The 19,758-nt window shown below is 40.9% G+C and overlaps 1 protein-coding gene and 1 pseudogene across 2 annotated transcripts in view; one reads left to right on the forward strand and one right to left on the reverse strand.

Moving 5' to 3' along the window:
• Nucleotides 1-19,758, reverse strand: part of SHANK2 (SH3 and multiple ankyrin repeat domains 2) — a 615,311-nt gene that overhangs the window by 449,586 nt on the left and 145,967 nt on the right. The window lies entirely within an intron of this gene.
• On the forward strand, nucleotides 5,705-7,571 carry LOC141988369 (E3 SUMO-protein ligase KIAA1586-like; annotated as a pseudogene).

Here is a 19,758-nt window from a genome sequence, read left to right on the forward strand (position 1 = left end):
TGCACCATTGCAGCTGGTTGGGAGACTTTCAGGGCTCGGACAATTCGCATGGCAGCTCCCCTCAGACTCTCGAGCACACATTTCCCCTTCTCAGCATCAGAGCGTTCCCACTCTTAGACAAGGGGCATCGCAAAATCCCTCCAGGTCTCAAAATCATCCTCCTGAGAGGATATGGGTGACACCCCCGAGAAAGAACGTAACTGCTTGTATGATGTACTTTCATATGCCAGATTCAATGCATCTTTGAGGGTGTTCCCCAGGTCTTTGGCCCACTCCACCAGGCTGGGTGCTGCAGGTGTTGAAGCCCCTCCTAATGCCAAAATTAATTCCTCTTGTGTCCGCTTCTCATCCACCATCAGAGCTTGCAGTTTCTGCGCTAATGAATCCACTTCAGGTGACACAGGCACACAAGTAGGTGACCACTCTCGCCCCAGAATTGTCCAGAAGTTGCCTCCTACTTGCACCTCTTGGGGACCCTTATCAAGATCTGCTTTCTTGGAGTGAACACATGGTGCCACCATGCTGTTCACTTCGCGGCTGTAAATATGGGTATGGACCTTCATGCTCCCCAGTATTCTCGGTGCATCTAGGTGCTCCTCAATTTCATTGGGTTCCATCTCTTCCGGGAACCCTGCCACCGGCACAGCCTTGGTTACTGAGAGTCGTGCCCCTCGGCACAGGTCTTCTAATAATCCCCTCTTCGTTTTTATTTTATTTTTTTTAACAGAGAATAAAGTCACTCAGGTGTTTCTTTGCTCTGTGAAGGAGCACCCAGGGTGTGCAAAATAGGTGTGCATGTGTGTACTGTTATTGCAAGTCCCCATACAGGTCACCAAGTGTAACTTTAGCACCATCGTGGCCAAGATGGAGTCTGCTCTGCGGGCAGCTCCGGCCAAGAGAAGGTGAGTGCAGGAATGCAGCAGGGAAAATCCCTTCCACCCCAGGGACACCTGTTCCAAACTCCCCAGAGTGCGCACACGCACACCAGAAGAGTACAATTAATATAGGAAAGGGAAATATTTATTTACAGAGGGATGAATAGAGAAAAACAACAGAGGAAATATAAGGGGAGCAGTAAAACAAGGTTGCATTCAACACAAGGCACAAAAAACCAAGTGGTTGGGCAGACACGGAGCAATGTGTCTGCACACAGAGTTCAGGAGTCCTGGGCAAAGTTCCAGTCCAGTGGTGAGTCTTGGGTGCTCCTGGTCATCTTTGGCGCCAGTAAACTTTCCCCAACAAACCACTCCAGTGCCCTCTTCTGCTGCTCTCTGCAAAGCCACACAGAGAGACAACCTTCCCACTTAACTAGCTAACAGCCTCGCTCCTTATTCCCAATGCACGGCCCCATACAACCCAGTACTCATGGCCTCATACAACTCGGGGCAGATGTGATACTGGGTCCATCTCCGGTATGTCATTCTTGGGTGATTCCTCCCTCGCACAGTGCTCCTCCTGGCTCCTGTCCTGGGGTATCACCGGTCAGCTGCTCAGTCTCTCCCAGGGTTCGGGCAGGTTCTCGGCTGCTTCACTCTGTAAGAGCCTGCTTGCTGCAGCCCTTCTGTCTGCAGCTCCAGACACACATACCCTGTCACTCTCCCCTCTCTCTCTCTCCCCATCCTCCCAACAGCACTTCCTCCTTCTGGAACAATTAGCACTTCCCCCATCACGAAAAAGATTTAAGGAGGCCAAGCTCTCTGAACCCCAAGGGGGTTATAAGTACAAAATACAACTAACTAGTAACAGTATCTCTAAAATTTACCGTACAGAGTTAAATAATAAAAAGCAGCAGTATATGGCATGAAGTACATACTTAAAGCAGCAAATCAACATTGTGGGCCTGATCCAAAGCTCACTGATGTCAGCGAGAATCATTCATTGACTACAATGGACTTTGGACCAGACACTGTGTTGTGAATTCATTACAGCATTCTAAGATAGATAACAGATGGAGAAATTAAGAGGCATAGTCTAGGGGAGAAATTGGGTAATTCATTGGATGAGAAGTGCAGGAGTCAGAGGTCATAAAATGCACAAAGTGCATTTCATCAGTAAAATAACTTGTGGAAAATAGGATGGTAATAAGTCACAGGTATGGGAGTGTATGGAACATGGGCAAAACAACATCAGTAAGAGGGCAAGCATGTTGGCCTACCCAGCTTCCAGAGATAAGAAAGCAGTTCCCACATACAGCACGATCACAGGGAGCCTAACCCAGCAGAGAGCAGAAAGAGAACACAAAATCCACAGTTGAAATAATGGTCTTGGAGGGGCTGCAGAGACATCCTGCACTCTACCCATGAATTGGGGGATACATTATATCCATCCCACCCCCAGGGACATCTTTGCACAAAATCCATTTACTGAGTTTTAGGGCAGAAGAAAAGGAGATCTCTTCTACAGTGAAAATATATCATATCTATAGCCAAAAACATTATTAAACATATCAATTACATATTACATAGAGAATCTGCTTCCTAATTTTCAGTGCTATAGTGTTAAAATAGATTAATATTAATTAGGGCTGTCATCCAATTAAAAAAAATTAACGGCATGATTAAAAAAATTCATTGTGCTGTTAATAATAGAATACCACTTATTTAAATATTTTTGGATGTTTTCTTCATTTTCAAATATATTGATTTCAATTACAACACAGAATACACAATATACAGTGCTCACTTTATATTTATTTTTATTACAAATATTTGCACTGTAAAAAACAAAATAAATATTTTTTCAATTCACCTAATACAAGTACTGTAGTGCAATCTCTTTATCATGAAAGTTGAACTTACAAATGTAGAATTATGTACAAAAAATAACTGCATTCAAAAATAAAACAGTGTAAAACTAGAGCCTACAAGTCCACTCAGTCCTACTTCAGCTAATCGCTCAGACAAACAAGTTTGGTTACAATTTGCAGGAGATAATGCTGCCCGCTTCTTGTTTACAATGTCACCTGAAAGTGAGAATAGTTTGTATGGCACTGTTGTAGCCGGTGTCACAAGATATTTACGTGCCACATGGGCTAAAGATTCATATGACCCTTAATGCTTCAACCACCACTCCAGAGGACATGCGTTCATGCTGATGACAGGTGCTGCTCGATAACGATCCAATGCAGTGTGGACCGACGCATGTTCATTTTCATCATCTGAGTCACATGCCACCAGCAGAAGGATGATTTTCTTTTTTGGTGGTTCGGGTACTGTAGTTTCCACATCGGAGTGTAGCTCTTTTAAAACTTCTGAAAGCATGATCCACACCTTGTCCCTCTCAGATTTTGGACAGCACTTCAGATTCTTAAACCTTGGGTCGAGTGCTGTAGCTATCTTTAGAAATCTCACATTGGTACCTTCTTTGAGTTTTGTGAAATCTGCTGTGAAAGTGTTCTTAAAAAGAACATAGAATCATAGAAGTGTAGGACTGGAAGGGACCTCAGTAGGTCATCTAATCCAAACCCCTGCACTCAAGGCAGAACTAACTAATAACAAGACCATTCCTGACAGGTGTTTGTCTAACCTGTTCTTAAAAACCTCCAATGATGGAGATTCTACAACCTCCCTCTCGTCTCCAAACTAAACAAGCCCATTTTTTTTCAATCTTTCCCAACAGGTCATGTTTTCTAGACCTTTAATAATTTTTGTTGCTCTCCTCTGGACTTTCTCCAATTTGTCCATCTCTTTCCTGATGTGTGAACACCCAGAACTGGACACAGTATTCCAGTTGAGGCCTAATCAGTGTGGAGTAAAGTGGAAGAATTACTTTTCATGTCTTACTTACAACACTCCTGCTGATATATCCCAGAATGATATTTGCTTTTTTTTGCAACAGTGTTACACTGTTGACTCAAAGTCAGTGAACTATAATCCCCAGATCCTTTTCTCCAGTACTCCTTCTTAGGCAGTCATATCCCATTTTGTATATGTGCAATTGATTGTTCCTTCGTAAGTGGAGTACTTTGTATTTTCCCTTATTGAATTTCATTCAATTTATATCAGACCATTTCTCCAGTTTGTCTACGTCATTCTGAATTTTAATCTTATCCTCAAAAGCACTTGCAACCACTGTTCCCTCTAAGCTGTGCGCGCATGCGCGTGCACACAGATTCTAAACCCTGCACACACGGGGAAACACCGCGCACACATTTGTCTCACATCGTGACTGCACATTGGTCGGGACACCTGCTTATTATCACCACGAAAGTCCCGGGGCTGGCGTGACAGCGCTTCCTGGGGCAGCTCCCAGTGGCCCGCCCCCCTGCCGGCAGGAGCCTGCTGTGCGGGCAGCTCCCTCTTGCCCAATCAGAGTTGCGGGGGCGGGGCTTGCAGGTGCCCCCTCGACTCGACCAGATCCGACCTTAAGAGCCAGAAGGACCTGCTGACTCTTAGGGTCTCTGTGTGCTGCCAGCGCCTGCAAGCCCTGCTCCACAGCTCCGGCAGCTCCCATTGGCGCTTTTCCTGGCCAATGGAGCCACGGAGCTCACGCTTGTGGCAGGCACAGCACATGGAGAGTGGAGACCCCCGCCCCTCGCCGCTCTGACCCTAGGAACCAGAGACCTCCCAGCAAGGCTGGTGAGTGCGGCCAGGGAAGGGGACAGGGTGTGGTGGAGTGAGTGTCTGGGAGGTGTGCGGGGGGTGCTGGGCAGTGGGGGAGGTTTGTGTGTTTTGGGGTGCTGGGCAGTGGGGGAGATCTGTGTGTGTCAGGGCACTGGGGAGTGGGGGTCTGTGTGGGGCATTGTTTAGTTGTGGTGGTGGGGATGTGGGGGCACTGGGAGGGAGGAGAAATCTGTGTGTATTGGGAAACTAGCGAGTGGGAGGTTCTGTGTGGGGTGCTGCGCAGCTGTGGTGGGGCTGTGGGCGGTGGGGGGGTGCTGGGCAGGTGTGGTGGTATGCACAGCACTGTGCATTTGTGTCAAATGTGGGGGGTTGTGGGGGGGCTCTGGGCATAGTGGGTTCAGGGGGTGCAGAGCAGGGGAGCTCTCTTCTCCTCCCCCCACTGCCCACTTGCCCAATGCGTCCTGGTATTTCACTCTTGCGATCTGGTCACCCTATTTACGGGCGACTTTTGACATTGTTCACCTGCCATCTATCAACACAGCCAGATTCTACTAGCTGGCAAGGGGGGTGAAGGGAAAGGAGGGCAATGAATCGTACCCCTCCCTGCCAGCATTTTGAACATGGAATGTTGATCACGTCTGGACGGTCAGGACCCACACATCTCCTTGTAGTCTGTTCATTTGGCTGTGTACAAACTCAAGTACATGCAAATAAGTCAGAATGCCTGGCCGTAGTTGCTAAGGAACTGCAAAGATTTCCCAGAAATGAACAAAGGTAAGTGTTATTTTTGTGATTGAAATCTTTCAAAGTCATTGGACTTCATCCGTTTACTCATGATGTTTTACCATTTTCCCGCGTTTTTTTGCCACAGATACATGGATGTGATCGGAGCTATGCACAAACTTCCGATATCCTGATCTGAATGATCTCCCGTTTGCCCTTTTGTCGAATCACTCTGTTAAGCACATTGAAATAGTAGCCATCTAATAAAAGTATTAATTTTAAATAAACCAATCTGGTAAAAAATCAATCCCAAAATGTCACTGTCTAGAGGTCTAAAGCGTAAAAGAACAGCGACTTCATTTAAATCTGGATGGCTGGATGAGACTATAGAGACGGTTACACTGAAGTCACATAGTGTAATGCCTGTTAAACTTTGTGAAATATTCACATCTGATGAGGACAATGGAGTGGTTTGTGTATACTGTCGAGATGCCGGAGCTCCGGAAGAATTTTCAACAGGAAGAATGTGGAACGATGTATGGAAGTTGGATTTCTTAAAGTGTCATCTGTCAAATAAATCTCATATAGATGGTGTAACAAAACTTAGAAACAAAAACCCTTCCTTACGGAGCAGATTGCTTAGCATGATTCTTGAAAGTCCAGCTGAAAAGCAAAGGAGGCAAATTAATCTTGAACCCAAGCGCTAAAACCCAGAAGAAATCAAGGTACTTATTGACAATGTGTTGTTGGTTATTAAAATGAACAGCTCAATGCTTTCTGTTCAGGATATTAATTATCATATGGAAAAGTATGTGCGCATACCAGTGAGCTGGAGAAGTAAAAATTATACTTTTGAATTTCTTGAAATTATCAACTGCATTGTCCAAAATGACCTCATGCATGAAAAAGCATCGGCAATGTTTCATACTCTAGCTGTTGATGAAAGCACTGATATATCCATTAACAGATACTTGATAGTCTACTTTAAATATAGATCCATAAATTCTGCAGACTATAAAACTTTGTTTGGTGGACTATTACGATTGCAAGAATGTGATGCTGTTAAATAGTGTCTGCAATCAAAGAGTTTTATAAAAAACACCAACTTGATCTAATGAAAATGGTGATGTTTGCATCTGATGGTGCCTCCGTGATGTTGGGCAAACTCAATGGCGTGGCAGCTCAGCTGAAACATGATATTCCACACTTGGTCCAGCAACATTGTGTTGCACACCAGGAAGATGAGGGGATTTCCGATGCATGGAAAGAGGTCAAGCTGATAAGAGACATCAAAACCTTAATGAGAACTGTCTACACGGTGTTCTGTCGGTCATCGAGGAGAAAATGCAAATTTCAGGAAATAGTGGATGCTTGTGAATGCGACTCAATGGCTTTCAGGCCACTCAATGAAGTGCACTAGTTATCTAGGCACTTTGCACTTCCAGCAATTATTCACAACTATAATCCTCTTCTGGAATATTTTGAGCAAGACAAAGATACTGATCCAGTTTCTAAACACTGCCACAAAAAGCTGAATACCATGGAATACCGAATAACATTAGAAGTTTTGAATGAGGCTGGCTTCACTATCCACGATGCTCCAGAAATGGGGCCTTACACCTCTTGAAGCATTTCACCTTGCCCACGGTAAACTGAACAAGATCAGAAGACAGTACCTTGGAGATTCAGTCTTATGGAATGACAAAGTTAAGGCTCCCTTAGATATGAGCTCTCAAGAAAATAATTAAATTGATACCAGTTCCATAATAACTTTCATAAACATGTTGTGTGCACATTTGGCAGACAGGTTTCCAGAGGATGAAGTTCAGGAGTGGTCCACTTTTGATTGTGCAGCAATAGTTAAGTGTGACTTCAATTTTGGAATTCATCAGGTCAAATCCCTATGTTCAAAATACAAAGACTTTCTTGCTGAAGAGATTGTTATAGTCAGTCAGTACAATGACTTCAAGTTTGCAGTGGCCGAAAGAATCAAAAGCCAGTTGGTTTTAAGTTTCCTGGATATCATAACATTTGCTCACCAGAACGAACAGTTTCGGGATCTTGCAAAGTTGATGGATATTGGAGGTACATTCCTAGCATCAAGTGCAGACTGTGAGAGTGGCTTTAGCTTAATAAACACTCTAAAAAACAAACTACAGAATCGTTTACAAGTAGATCATTTGGACATGCTGATGTGCATTAAGAGTTACCAGCTGGATGGAGGACTGATAGATCTGAGTTTATATGGAATGGGCAAACGAAAAAGATCGCAGGGAAAAACAGTAAGGTTAGTTTAGCAGTCTTTGACATTTCAAACAATAAGGAAATTAAAATGCATTTGTAATTACATATCCTATTCTTGGCTGATAATCATTTATTGATTTTTTTAGGAACATTTTAAATTTAAAACACAAACTTTTGTTTTTCTTATTTTACTTATGATGTGTCTATCTGAAAACCCATATAAATTGACACAAATTGCAAATTAAAACTTTTTAAATGTATAAGCATTTTACTCGCTTGGGCACATTTGCCTCATGGAGCACACATTTGAACTCTGCTTCAAAAATTTGCACAGAAGAAATTTTTTGCACACACAGCCTGTCAAAAATTAGAGGGAACATTGCTTGCAACCACTCCCCAGCTTGGTTATGTGCTGGGTCATCATCCGAGACTGCCATAACATGAAATATATGGCAGAATCGGGGTAAAATAGAACAGGAGATATAAAATTCTCCCCTAAGGAGTTCAGTCACAAATTTAATTAATGCATTTTTTTTTAACGAGTGTCATCAGCATCCAAGCATGTCCTCTGGAATGGTGGCTGAAGCATGAAGGGGCATATAAATGTTTAGCATATCTGGCACTTAAATAACTTGCAATGCTGGCTACAAAAGTGCCAGGCCAACGCCTGTTCTCACTTTCAGGTGACATTGTAAGTAAGAAGCAGGCAGCAGTATCTCCTGTAAATGTAAACAAACCTGTTTGTCTTAGTGATTGGCTGAACAAGAAGTAGGACTGAGTGGACCTGTAGGCTCTAAAGTTTTACATTGTTTTGTTTTTGAGTGCAGTTATGTAACACTACAGTACTTGTATGAGGTGAATTGAAAAATAAGATTTCTTTTGTTTATCATTTTTACAGTGCAAATATTTGTAATCAATAATAATAATATAAAGCAAGTACTATACACTTTGTATTCTGTGTTGCACTAGAAATCAATATATTTGAAAATGTAGAAAAACATCCAAAAATATTTACTAAATTTCAATTGGTATTCTATTGTTTAACAGTGCAATTAATCACAATCACAATTAATTTTTTTAATTGAATGAGTTAACTGTGATTAATGGACAGCCTTAATATTAATAAATATATTTAAATAAAATAAATTAGAATATATAAAGAGCTAGAAGGTAATCGGAGCATTATATTAATAAATATATTTAAATAAAATAAATTAGAATATATAAAGAGCTAGAAGGTAATCGGAGCATTATAGCTCAAAACACATAGTAACATAAGATATGACAGAGCAATTCTGGCCCCAGTGAAGTCAATGAGAATTTTACCATTGATATCACTGGAACTAGAACTTTACCCTGAATACGTATTTTTGCAACATATTTTACAGAATATATCGCTATTAAAGTTTGATTCCTATGTATTCAGCATGCCACACGTTTAAGATATATTAACAAATGGTGCAGGCCAAGCATAATACACCATTTTATGTATTTTCATTGCTGAAATGCAGTTTGTATTGACAACAGATTTTCCTGCAACTGTGGAAATCTGTGAAGGGCTCTCGGTATCCAAGCAGTGGTACTGGGATTGACTAGCATAATGCATGTAAGTGACAGTTAGGAGAAGGCTACTGTATTGTACGACCACATTTTATTTGTTTGTTGGATGTTTGTACCCTGCAGTGTTTTCTTAGTGAGGCTTTGTTCTGATGTGATTGCCTTTTTGGGCAGCCACACCCATTTTCCAGAGGCCTTAATGTTGTTTAAAAAGAAGAATTTGTTGTATTTTACACTGTTCCTTCTTGAAAACCCACAACTTATGTTCTGAAAACATATTTAAATATTTTATTAAAGCTAATGTTAAAAAATTATATAATATATACGTTGAGAAACCAGTGTCTGTACATCTGGGTATAGTGCTTAGATTATCCACAAATACAAAGTTTGTTTTTAAAGTCATAAGATACATATAGTGCATAATCAGCAGTAACCCAAATTTAGGTGAGTAACTTTAAGGATACAGTTTAGATATTAGCATCCGAATATTTGGATACATCACTCATGAAAAGTTATACAGGGAGTTAGTTGTAGAAAGCAAACATAGGAATGAGTATAGATTGTCCCTCAGTAATTGAGCATTTAGGGTAGATTTCCAAATGGACAAATACAATTCATGAGGAAAGTATTTCAGTTACTTTCCCCACTGCACTTCTACTACTCTCATAAATAAGCCATGACTGAATACCGTCTCAAGATTAAACTGAGCCTGCATGGAAGAATATAAAAAATGTAAGCCTTAAATAAATCATTTCTAAATCATCTCACTCACTGGGCTCTAAAATACGAACTTCCCTCAGATGACAAGAGGACCTGCTGTGATGTAAGAAGCATCTTGCCAGCAATTATTAAACTAAAAACATGGACAAATAGATTAAAGTCATCATGAAACAAGAAAGGAGGCCAAAAAAAAAAAAAAAAAGGTCATTAGGGACAACAAACCAAATTCATCCCTGGCAGAACTCCACTGATTTATATAGAGCAGTTTTTAGTTGAGAAGCAGGATTTCTTGTTAGGCTTACCTACTTTATATCAAATTACATTTAAGCCTCTTCCTTCCCTCACTCCAAGCATGTGAAAACCTAACGTCTTTCACTTGTTAAAGACAGGAACTTGCACTTCTGTGCTTTTTTGCTAGCTTACAAATGCCACCTAGCGAGGAATTCACAAGCCAGATGCATTTCTGAAATCCCTTAGTTTTGTTTTAATAATTAATATGAGAAAGGAAGAGCAAATTCTGTAATGTGTACATTTAGAATTACAGTCTCATTCCACGGCAACATCCAGTACAAACTGGAAAGATCTATCAACAGCTAGTTATTACATAATCCTTATTACTGCTAGATGGTTGAGCAGTAATTTTAAGGGAGGATTAATTGAAACTAGATAATGCCTGGCTGCAACATCAGATGAAACACATAAGAGACAGAGCCAATAATAAAATAGATTTGACTTAATGTTCCTATTTTTCCCTTCCTGTGAATGCTATGCTAAATCAGAACACCATCAAATGCAATTTGATTCAGCAGAATTGTTGTAGAAAAATGTAAGAATGATACAGAATTTCTGCTACATTACACTTACTCTGAAATTATTTAACTGTGGAGCAATCACAGCCAAGCAAACCTGGGAGGTTGCAGTGTGGTTAATGCACAAGACTTTTGCCCCTATACCCAAGTTTAAGCTCCAGAAAGGTCAGAAGTGGTTATATTTTCACAAATAGGCCCTTTTGCCAATGTTTTTTGGACCAAATGCTTACAATTGCTATTAACTCAGCAGTTTTCAACCAGGGGTCCGTGGCCCCCTGGGGGTCCATTAGCAGGTTTCAGCAGGTCTGCCAAGCAGGGCTGGTGTTAGCCTTTATGGGGCCCAGGGCAGAAAACCCAAGCCTGAGCCCAAGCCCTGCTGTGCTAGGATGAAGCCAAAGCCTGAGCAACTTAGCTTTACAGGGCACCCTGTGGCGTGGGGCTCTGGGCAATTGCCCCGCTTGCTACCCCTTAATAGTGGCCCAAACTTTTATATGCCGAAAAACAGTTGTGGCACAGGTGGGCCATGAAGTTTTTATAGCATATTTGTGGGGGCCTCAGAAACAAAAAGATTGAGAACCTCTGCTCTACCTCAGAAGTACTGTGTGTTCAAGGGATCCTGATTCTGCAGACACTTACTGCAGAATGTAGTGTTTAGTACACTGTGTAGTCACATAGCTTGAAAAGTTCTTTGAGATTCCTTGGAATTAAATGCACCATACTAACAAGATACTATTATTATTATTATATAAATTTAGTGGATTCATCCCAATCTACATTTGTTACGTTGCCAAAGTTTAACCATTTAGTGGAGAAAATTGTATATGATCATGTAATTAAAGATTGTATCATAATGGATATGCACAAGGGAATCAAATTAAAATTGTACAGGCACACTTAATTCTGGCATTTCCTAACTTTTGAGTGCCTTACTTTACAACCTTAATATTGTTTTAACATAATGTTTTGTTTGGTTTTTTTTTGTACGTAATTTTACTAAATACATAAACAGATTGGCTCCTGGCTTCTTCAATGTCAGTCTGTCTCCCATGCAATAGTGCTGTATTTTGGAACACCTAAGCCACTCTGGGTTTAACGGGGAGAGGGTGAGTTAGAGAGAAAGTTCTCCAAGAGTTTCCATAGCATAGACATAGGTTGAGAGAGAGTCTTACAGACACCTCTTCACCCATTTATAATCCCATAACATGTAACCAGGGCAACTGTTTCCTCAGAAAAACATTATTAGGACAGCTTTGAATGTATTTTAGCTGTCTTTAATGTGAAAAATGTTTTGTCTTTTCAAGCTAAATCACACTATTTACTTTTACTCTTCATTTTACCCTCTCATCTGTCTGCTTCTCTCAAATGGAAACAAGGTCAGCACCAGGGGACCAGCCAGCTCCCCACAGACCACCATTGGCTCAAATTGCTTTAATAATTTCAACCCCATATGGTTTTCAAATGTACAGTAGGAAAGTGGGTCCCACTTTAGTTTTATTAGCAAAGTGAAATAAAGAGATGGGACCAAATCAAAACTCTGGATCTGAAACCATCCCCCTGGCCTATGGGGCTGTTCAAAACCCAACAATCACAAAAGGCTCCTTTACTTACTACAAGCCAAGCCACTACCCTGGATCTGCACACCTCCAAACTCTGGGGTGTTGTAATTCTGATCCACATTTGGCGGCTTGAGCCCACCATCTGGTGAAATATTTGGTAAGGTCTTATGGAATTACACGGTCTGTTGGCATCCTCATGAACTGAGCTCTATGCCACCCCACAGGCCATCCTCTACACCTATTTTTAAATCTTTTACTAACACAGCATATACTTCACTATGCTATATCCATATATCCTCTGTAATCAATTTCTGCCCCCCCCCCCAAAGTTGTACTTACTGACTTACTGGCTTTGCTTTCTTATCGTCTTTAGGGGCCAATACTTTTAAGTTAAAATATTCAAATCTCTCTCTTGTCTAGGTGTTACTTCTTAATTCCATTCCTTCTTAACCCAAGTGTAACTATTAGTAACAAATTCTGCACATACACATCAATTCTGTTGTACAGGTGTGTGGTTGCAGTGGAGAGGGAAAGAAATATGGGATTCCATGAGGAAGGTCTGCACCCCCTGTGCACCACGAAGCTGTACTATACTGGGATTCTCTGCATCCTAATACACTGTGGAGTGTTTTGAGGTATTTTGGAATGGGTGAGGGAGGGAAGTGGCATGGCCAGTGAATCAAAAGACTAGACCCCCAAAGAGGAGGAGGAACTAGAACCATTGGGGATACAACCCCTGAATGTGTAGTAGTAGCTGCACAGTATCAATGCTGCTGCTCCATGACCTCAGTGGGAAAGGTTACTTCCTGTATTCTCCCCAATACATCCAGCTGTACATTACACTAAGATTTGATCCTTGATAATGATACTTTATGCTTATATAATGAGAAACAGTTAACTATTGTTCTGTCAACACGGCAAATTCAAGCATGGCAGGGAATCTGCTTACAACACAGTTGTCCCCTAACTCAGTTACCAACATTGTTCCAGTTTCTAGTGTCAAATGGACCTCAGTGTTTCGTGAACTTTTTGTGTGTGGCTCTTCTATATTCTGAGGTATAATTGCATTTGTCAAGATGTTTTCCCCACTATAATAGGCTCCACTTGGGCTCTTCAAAGATAAATGTGGCAAAATGCATGTTCTCTACTTCAAACTTTTTTACCAGAAAAAAGCATGTGTCCCCTATATCAATAGCACTGCTAAATTGTTGCATGAAATACAACAATTTTAGTGATGAGAAAAAATGTCAGTTATTCCTCATTCTTATTTGAGTATATCTTCATCACACTTAATTTCATATTTCTTTCATAAGAAAACAATGGTAGATGTTCATACATTTGGGTTGTGTGTGTGTGTGTTTAAGATAAATCAATATTCTGATCTGGTTTGACTTGTAAGTAGTTACAAATGGGACAGAAAATTCCTTTTGATGCCTCCATGTAAGGGTTTTAATAGGATCATCTCTAGAAATTCTTCTTACCATCTCCATTGCTATTTTTCTTTCTACTTAATTGCGTCTTCTGACGGAACAATCTCACTAACTCTGCATTTGAGTTTCATGTATTCCTTCCTCCATCTCTATCCATTCAGACTCTTTGAAAATGATTTATGGGAATCTGCCCTCCGTTTTGGCACAGCAGGCTGAAAGCTTGAAAGGAATGTTATTCCAGTCTGTGGATTTTCTGCATAGCTGGGTAATCAGTGGAGACCCTTTGTCAAGTAATTAACACATACAAGAAACAATGTTTTGTTTTAATATGACATGTCAAATTTCAAATATTAGTGGGCTACTTTGTATTAAAGTAAGTCTGTCACAGGTTTAGGGCCTGATCCAAAGCCCATTCAAATTTTTCCTTTAATTCCAATGAATTTTGGATCAGGTTTCCCCAGGCTATGTCCTGTGCCATGTTATTTGGCTGGGTGAAGAGGAAGAGGTGTGGAAGGCAAATCCTTGCATCAATTATCTACTCTCAAAGCTATAAAAGCACAAACAGAAAATCTGATGGTAAGAAGGTATAATGTGTATCCATAGAAACTCCAAAGCAAGCAAAATTAATTCTGTTCTTCCATCTTTAACACTCCTGTAACTGTACTTAGTTCTTTGAAATATCTGAAATAGGTCTGTGATGTTACATACACATACACTAGTATGTGTATGAGAGTCAATTCCTAAGGGCAATATTCTTCCTAACTGTGGACTTTCTTGAATTTGTAACTAATTTTAAATCAGATTATTAGTATTACTTCATCAGTGTTAATATCTTATTTTCTCAGTAGAAAAACCCAGTCAAACATTCCAGTACAAATGCATGACAGTCACAATCTGCCCTATGTTTACAAAGTAGACTGCTGAACTGCTAAAATTTATTTTCTCAATCACAAATTTTGGTTTAAACTAATACAAGATACAATTCTTACACCTTTATTCTCATGTAAATGCGTAATATAAACTCTCCATATTTCATGCAACTTTTTTAAGCCTCAATACCTTGACAACTTGGCTTGTTTGTGGGCATAAAATGTCAGAATCAGACTGCAAATATAGGACAGAGGTACACTGGATTGTAAACTCTTCTAGTCAGGAACTGTATCCTATCCTCCATTTCAACAGTGAAAAATCACTATGAGGCTCTTACCCTCATTGCGACCTATTAGCATTAGGATAGTACTAAATTTTAAAAAATGAACCAAAAACGTATAGAACAAATGTTATAGTTTTACACAAACCAGGGCAAAAGCAGGATCTTTTTGATAGGTTAACTAAGGACAGCATGCATCATGGCAAGACATCTGTAAATATTGTCATGGATACGCTGGAATGTGCGGGGACAAATTTTCCACGCAGGCACTTTAGTAAAAGGGTTACACCTCAGGGATGGGAATGTCAAAAACTTAGCTAGATCACATTCCCTTGTCAAGTTAATTAACATGCTCCATTAGTAATGCAATTACATAATCTACATAGAGAGGAAGCACTTCTATTTTACATGTGTAAAGGTATATCTTAAGGGAATGGACAGATGTTCATAATTTAAAATTGGCCTTATATTTTCATGCTTTCAAAAATAAATCAGAGAAAGAAGACTGTCTGAGGGTAAGACTCATTACCCCCCTTCTTTAAAAAAAAAAACCCTACTATCACTCAACGAGACAATTTATAAAATTCAAAATATCCAAAATAACTTAGCAAAATAAAGGCTAGGCTTAGGGAAGCCTTTAAAGCAAACTGTCCATGTTGGATAATCAGAGAGGATATCCAAAAGGTTAAAGTTATATCCTCACTTTAATGCAGTTTCAAACTCCCATTAATGCTAATGGGGATTAGGCATGTCCAGTCCAACTCAAAGGGGAATTGTATAGATAATTCATTTATTTTTGTGATGTGCTTGGATACTATAATGATAAGCACCATAGAAAAGCTCCTGAGGAAATTAATAATTGTGTCTTCACATCAGTATTTGAATAAGGGGGACAGTAAATAAGGCCTGGGACCACACACTGAGCCACACAGAGAAAACAAAATATTAAATATGTGCTCACTATGGGAGTAATGTCCATCCTGCCTTCTGAATTCCTCCTTCATGATGTCTGGGCACAGGAGAGACAGGAGAGACAGCTTCCCTGCTCTCAGTTCTAGTACCTGAACGCTTCTGAGCACAGAGAAGCTAGGAGCAGAAATTGCAGAAAGTCCAGCTTTGCCCCTGTAACCCTCGACGGAGGCATGCACCATTACGGTGTGGGGATGGTGCATGCACACTCTGATCAGCGATGATGGAATTTTCTGAGATTTTAGAAGCTAAAATCAAAAATGTCTCTACTGAGACACGTGCAAACTGCTTCCCCCCCCCCCCCCAAAGGCCTACATAACTTCCCCAAATTATGAAAATTTTCACAATGATGGGAAAAGGCACATACCTGCCACAAAGGCCACACCTCTGCTAAACTTCAAGTCCCTGCTCCAGGGCATGGGAGCACTGGAGCATTTTGACGTGGGCAAAACATATTTTTCCCTAGCTCCATGTTCTGAAATGACTCAACCATTTTGGCTGAAGGTTTCCAAAAATAATTAATCATGAGGCAGAAATCTGGCATGGAAAAAAATTCAGTACAAACAGTTGAATTTTGGCAAAGTTATAAGTAATTAAAAATAGAGTCCATATAATGAGAAGTGTCGGGCAACTTTAATAATAGGCAGTGTTATCAGCCACTGCTGACACTACTATTTCTGCTGAAGTCTGTACAGTACAAGCAAATTAAGTACTCATGTTGACTCACGTTGCACCCTCAAAGACAGCTCTTCCCTTTGTATTGGACCTAGAATGTATCCCCAAGATAGTTCTTACGTATAGTTAAATAGTGGGATTTTAAGCATACTGGCAAGTTATAAAGTTCTGCATGTTCTTACCCTTATGGATGTTTTTCCATCTAATACTGCACTGGATTTGCTTATGTAATACAACCCATCGGAAAACAAATGCAATATTTGTTTGGGGTTATTGTCCATTTTAAAAAACTAAGATTGTTGCCTGACAAGATGCACATCTGTCAACTTCAAATTGCACCACAAAACTTCAGTAGCTCACATATACTGCAAAACACTGATGCTCCTGAACTACTAATAGATTCATAGATACTAAGGTCAGAAGGGACCATTATGATCATCTAGTCTGACCTCCTGCACAACGCAGGCCACAGAATTTCACCCACCCACTCCTGTGAAAAACCTCTCACCTATGTCTGAGCTATTGAAGTCCTCAAATCGTGGTTTAAAGACTTCAAGGAGCAGAGAATCCTCCAGCAAGTGACCCGTGCCCCATGCTACAGAGGAAGGCGAAAAACCTCCAGGGCCTCTTCCAATCTGCCCTGGAGGAAAATTCCTTCCCGATCCCAAATATGGCGATCAGCTAAACCCTGAGCATATGGGCAAGATTCACCAGCCAGATACTACAGAAAATTTATTGTAATATGTGGAAGAGATTATTTTAGAAATAAATCTAACAGCATAAAATGGGGCGGGGGGGAGATCAGGTGTGTGGTGGATGATTGATCATGGCAGGATTACTGTAGATTCTCTAAAACAGTGGTTCTCAAAGACGGTCCGCCGCTTGTTCAGGGAAAGCCCCTGGCACACCGGACCGGTTTGTTTACCTGCCACGTCCGCAGGTTCAGCTGATCGTGGCTCCCACTGGCCGCGGTTCGCTGCTCCAGGCCAATGGGGGCTGCGGGAAGTGGCGTGGGCCAAGGGACGTGCTGGCCGCCCTTCCCGCAGCCCCCATTGGCCTGGAGCGGCAAACTGCGGCCAGTGGGAGCCGGAATCGGCCGAACCTGCAGACGCGGCAAGTAAACAAACCGGTCCGGCATGCCAGGGGCTTTCCCTGAACAAGTGGCGGATCGGCTATGAGAACCACAGCTCTAAAAGATCTTGCATAAAACTGGTGGAAATAACAGATTGATCTCATAACACAGAAAGAAGGATGCTGCAATATTCAAAGATTCGCTCTAAGGGTTCTCCCTCATGCTCACATGAGAGCAGCACTGCAGCTGCTTATTAGGCCTTCCTACAGTCCCATGATCCCCCTCGTCCCTCCTGATTCTAGCCACAGCTGAAGACAACACCACTTATCCCCTCTTCCATTCAGTCACTGGAGCAGGAAGACCACCCCAACCTCTTCTTTTCTCCACAAATCAGGCAGAAGAGAGATGATTCTACCTCTTTTTATCTACAACCAACTAGAGAGAATGTAATCCTAAAACAGCAATTATGTTAGATAACAGAAAGGCAACTAAGGATCTAGTCCTGCAAATTCTTACTCAGATTAACAAAGCAGCTTCCATGAGTAAAGTTTACTTCCAGGAGTAAGGGTTTGCAGGATCAAGTCCCCAAAAACTGAGGAATGTTTCTTTTGTTTCCTGTTTTTTATTTTAATGTGAAGCTAAAGTCGTAGCCCAGACAGGAATGAAATCACATCATGACACTCTTATAGGTGGCACACAAGTTGGCACCCAAAATACAATTTTGTTTCTCAATTTTTATTAAAAAATAAATAAATGAAGTTTAGACAGACTTTTAAAACCACCCACAAAATTCAGGAAGTCTTTAGATACTTTAAGGAAAAGGTCAGTCTTCATATTGGACATTTGAAGGTAGCTATTCCTCGAGAAAGACTAATTTCTTTTGACTTTAAGAAAATATAAATAAGCTATAACTGAGATGACATGGTTGAAAATCACTAACAAGCATGTGCAGTAGCTATAGTGCACATCATTATGGACATACAAGAAGTTTCAGTGTTCAGTTCTGCTGATTACATGAATAAACATTGTTAGTATGCAAAATCCTATTAACTCAAGGGGATTTCGCATAATTTTGTAACAGTTCCATTTGTGCTGTCTGATCGACTGGGTCAACAAAATAAAGACAGATGGTAGTGTATTAATTCTAATGCTTCTTTATTGCAATGCTGCCATTACAGTTTCTTCTGCTGCATTCACAGCAACTAAAGCTTCCCCAGTTTAACATTCTCCACAACTAAAAAATGATACACCACCTAGTGAAATCCATGAATATCTACACTGGACATAGGACCATGACATTGTATTCATTTAGGATATGTCTATACTCCAATTAAACACCCGTGGCTGTTCCATGTCAAATGACTCAGACTCTGGCTAGGTGGCTGTTTAATTATGGTGTAGGCGTTTGGGCTCAGGCTGGAGCCCGAGCTCTGGGACCTTCCCCCCTCACAGGGGAAAGGGGCGAGCCTGAACACCCTCACCACAATTAAACAGCCCCTTAGCTTGAGCCCTGCGAGCCCAAGTCAGCTGACATGGGCCAGCTGCATGTTTTTAATTGCAGTGCAGACATACCCATACAGAACCAGCAGCTTTATAAAGAATAAAGTGCTCCAGTAGAGTAAAATGAATTGAATGCATTAGTCCTCACCGCCTTAGGAAAAGGGACCCCCCAAAAAATAAAAAACCCAATCCACACAAATAATATAAATGACCACATACCATACATAGGGATTGTTGTCCCACAATAATGGGGTATGAGTCACTAGCCAGCTATGCAGCAGCACTTCTCCTGAGGCTTCCAGCTGCCACTTACTAATCTGCTGTGCCTGTGCTTCCAGCATGGTTTGGCTCATCTGACCCTTCCAATCATTAGGAGCCTGACAACCACCAACAGTGGATTTTACACAGATGTATACATTTGCCGAGTTGTCCTTTTCCTAGTTTTCTGAGAAGGACACAAAGAGACAGACTACTGCTGTGATTAATAGAAAAGGAGAAAAAACAAACAAAGGATGTCCGACCTTTCACGCCTCATTTATATCGTGTTTACTCACACCACAAGAAATTTCAGAACAAGAAAGAAAACTGATTCTCAAAGGAAATAAAGCAATCAAAAAATCTAACATCTCTTACAGACACAGACCACACTGGCACATACCCTGCTCCTTAAGAGAGAATGGATGTTTCCAATTTTGTTACTTCCATCAGTTTTCTTAATCCATCTCTGGATAGGAAGCCTGAATCGTTATGTTGGCCTCCCACCCTGTTTTACTTGAAACCATTACGTTGTA

The sequence above is a fragment of the Natator depressus genome, chromosome 6 (genome assembly GCF_965152275.1).
Source record: "Natator depressus isolate rNatDep1 chromosome 6, rNatDep2.hap1, whole genome shotgun sequence".
Taxonomy (NCBI): Eukaryota; Metazoa; Chordata; order Testudines; family Cheloniidae; genus Natator; species Natator depressus.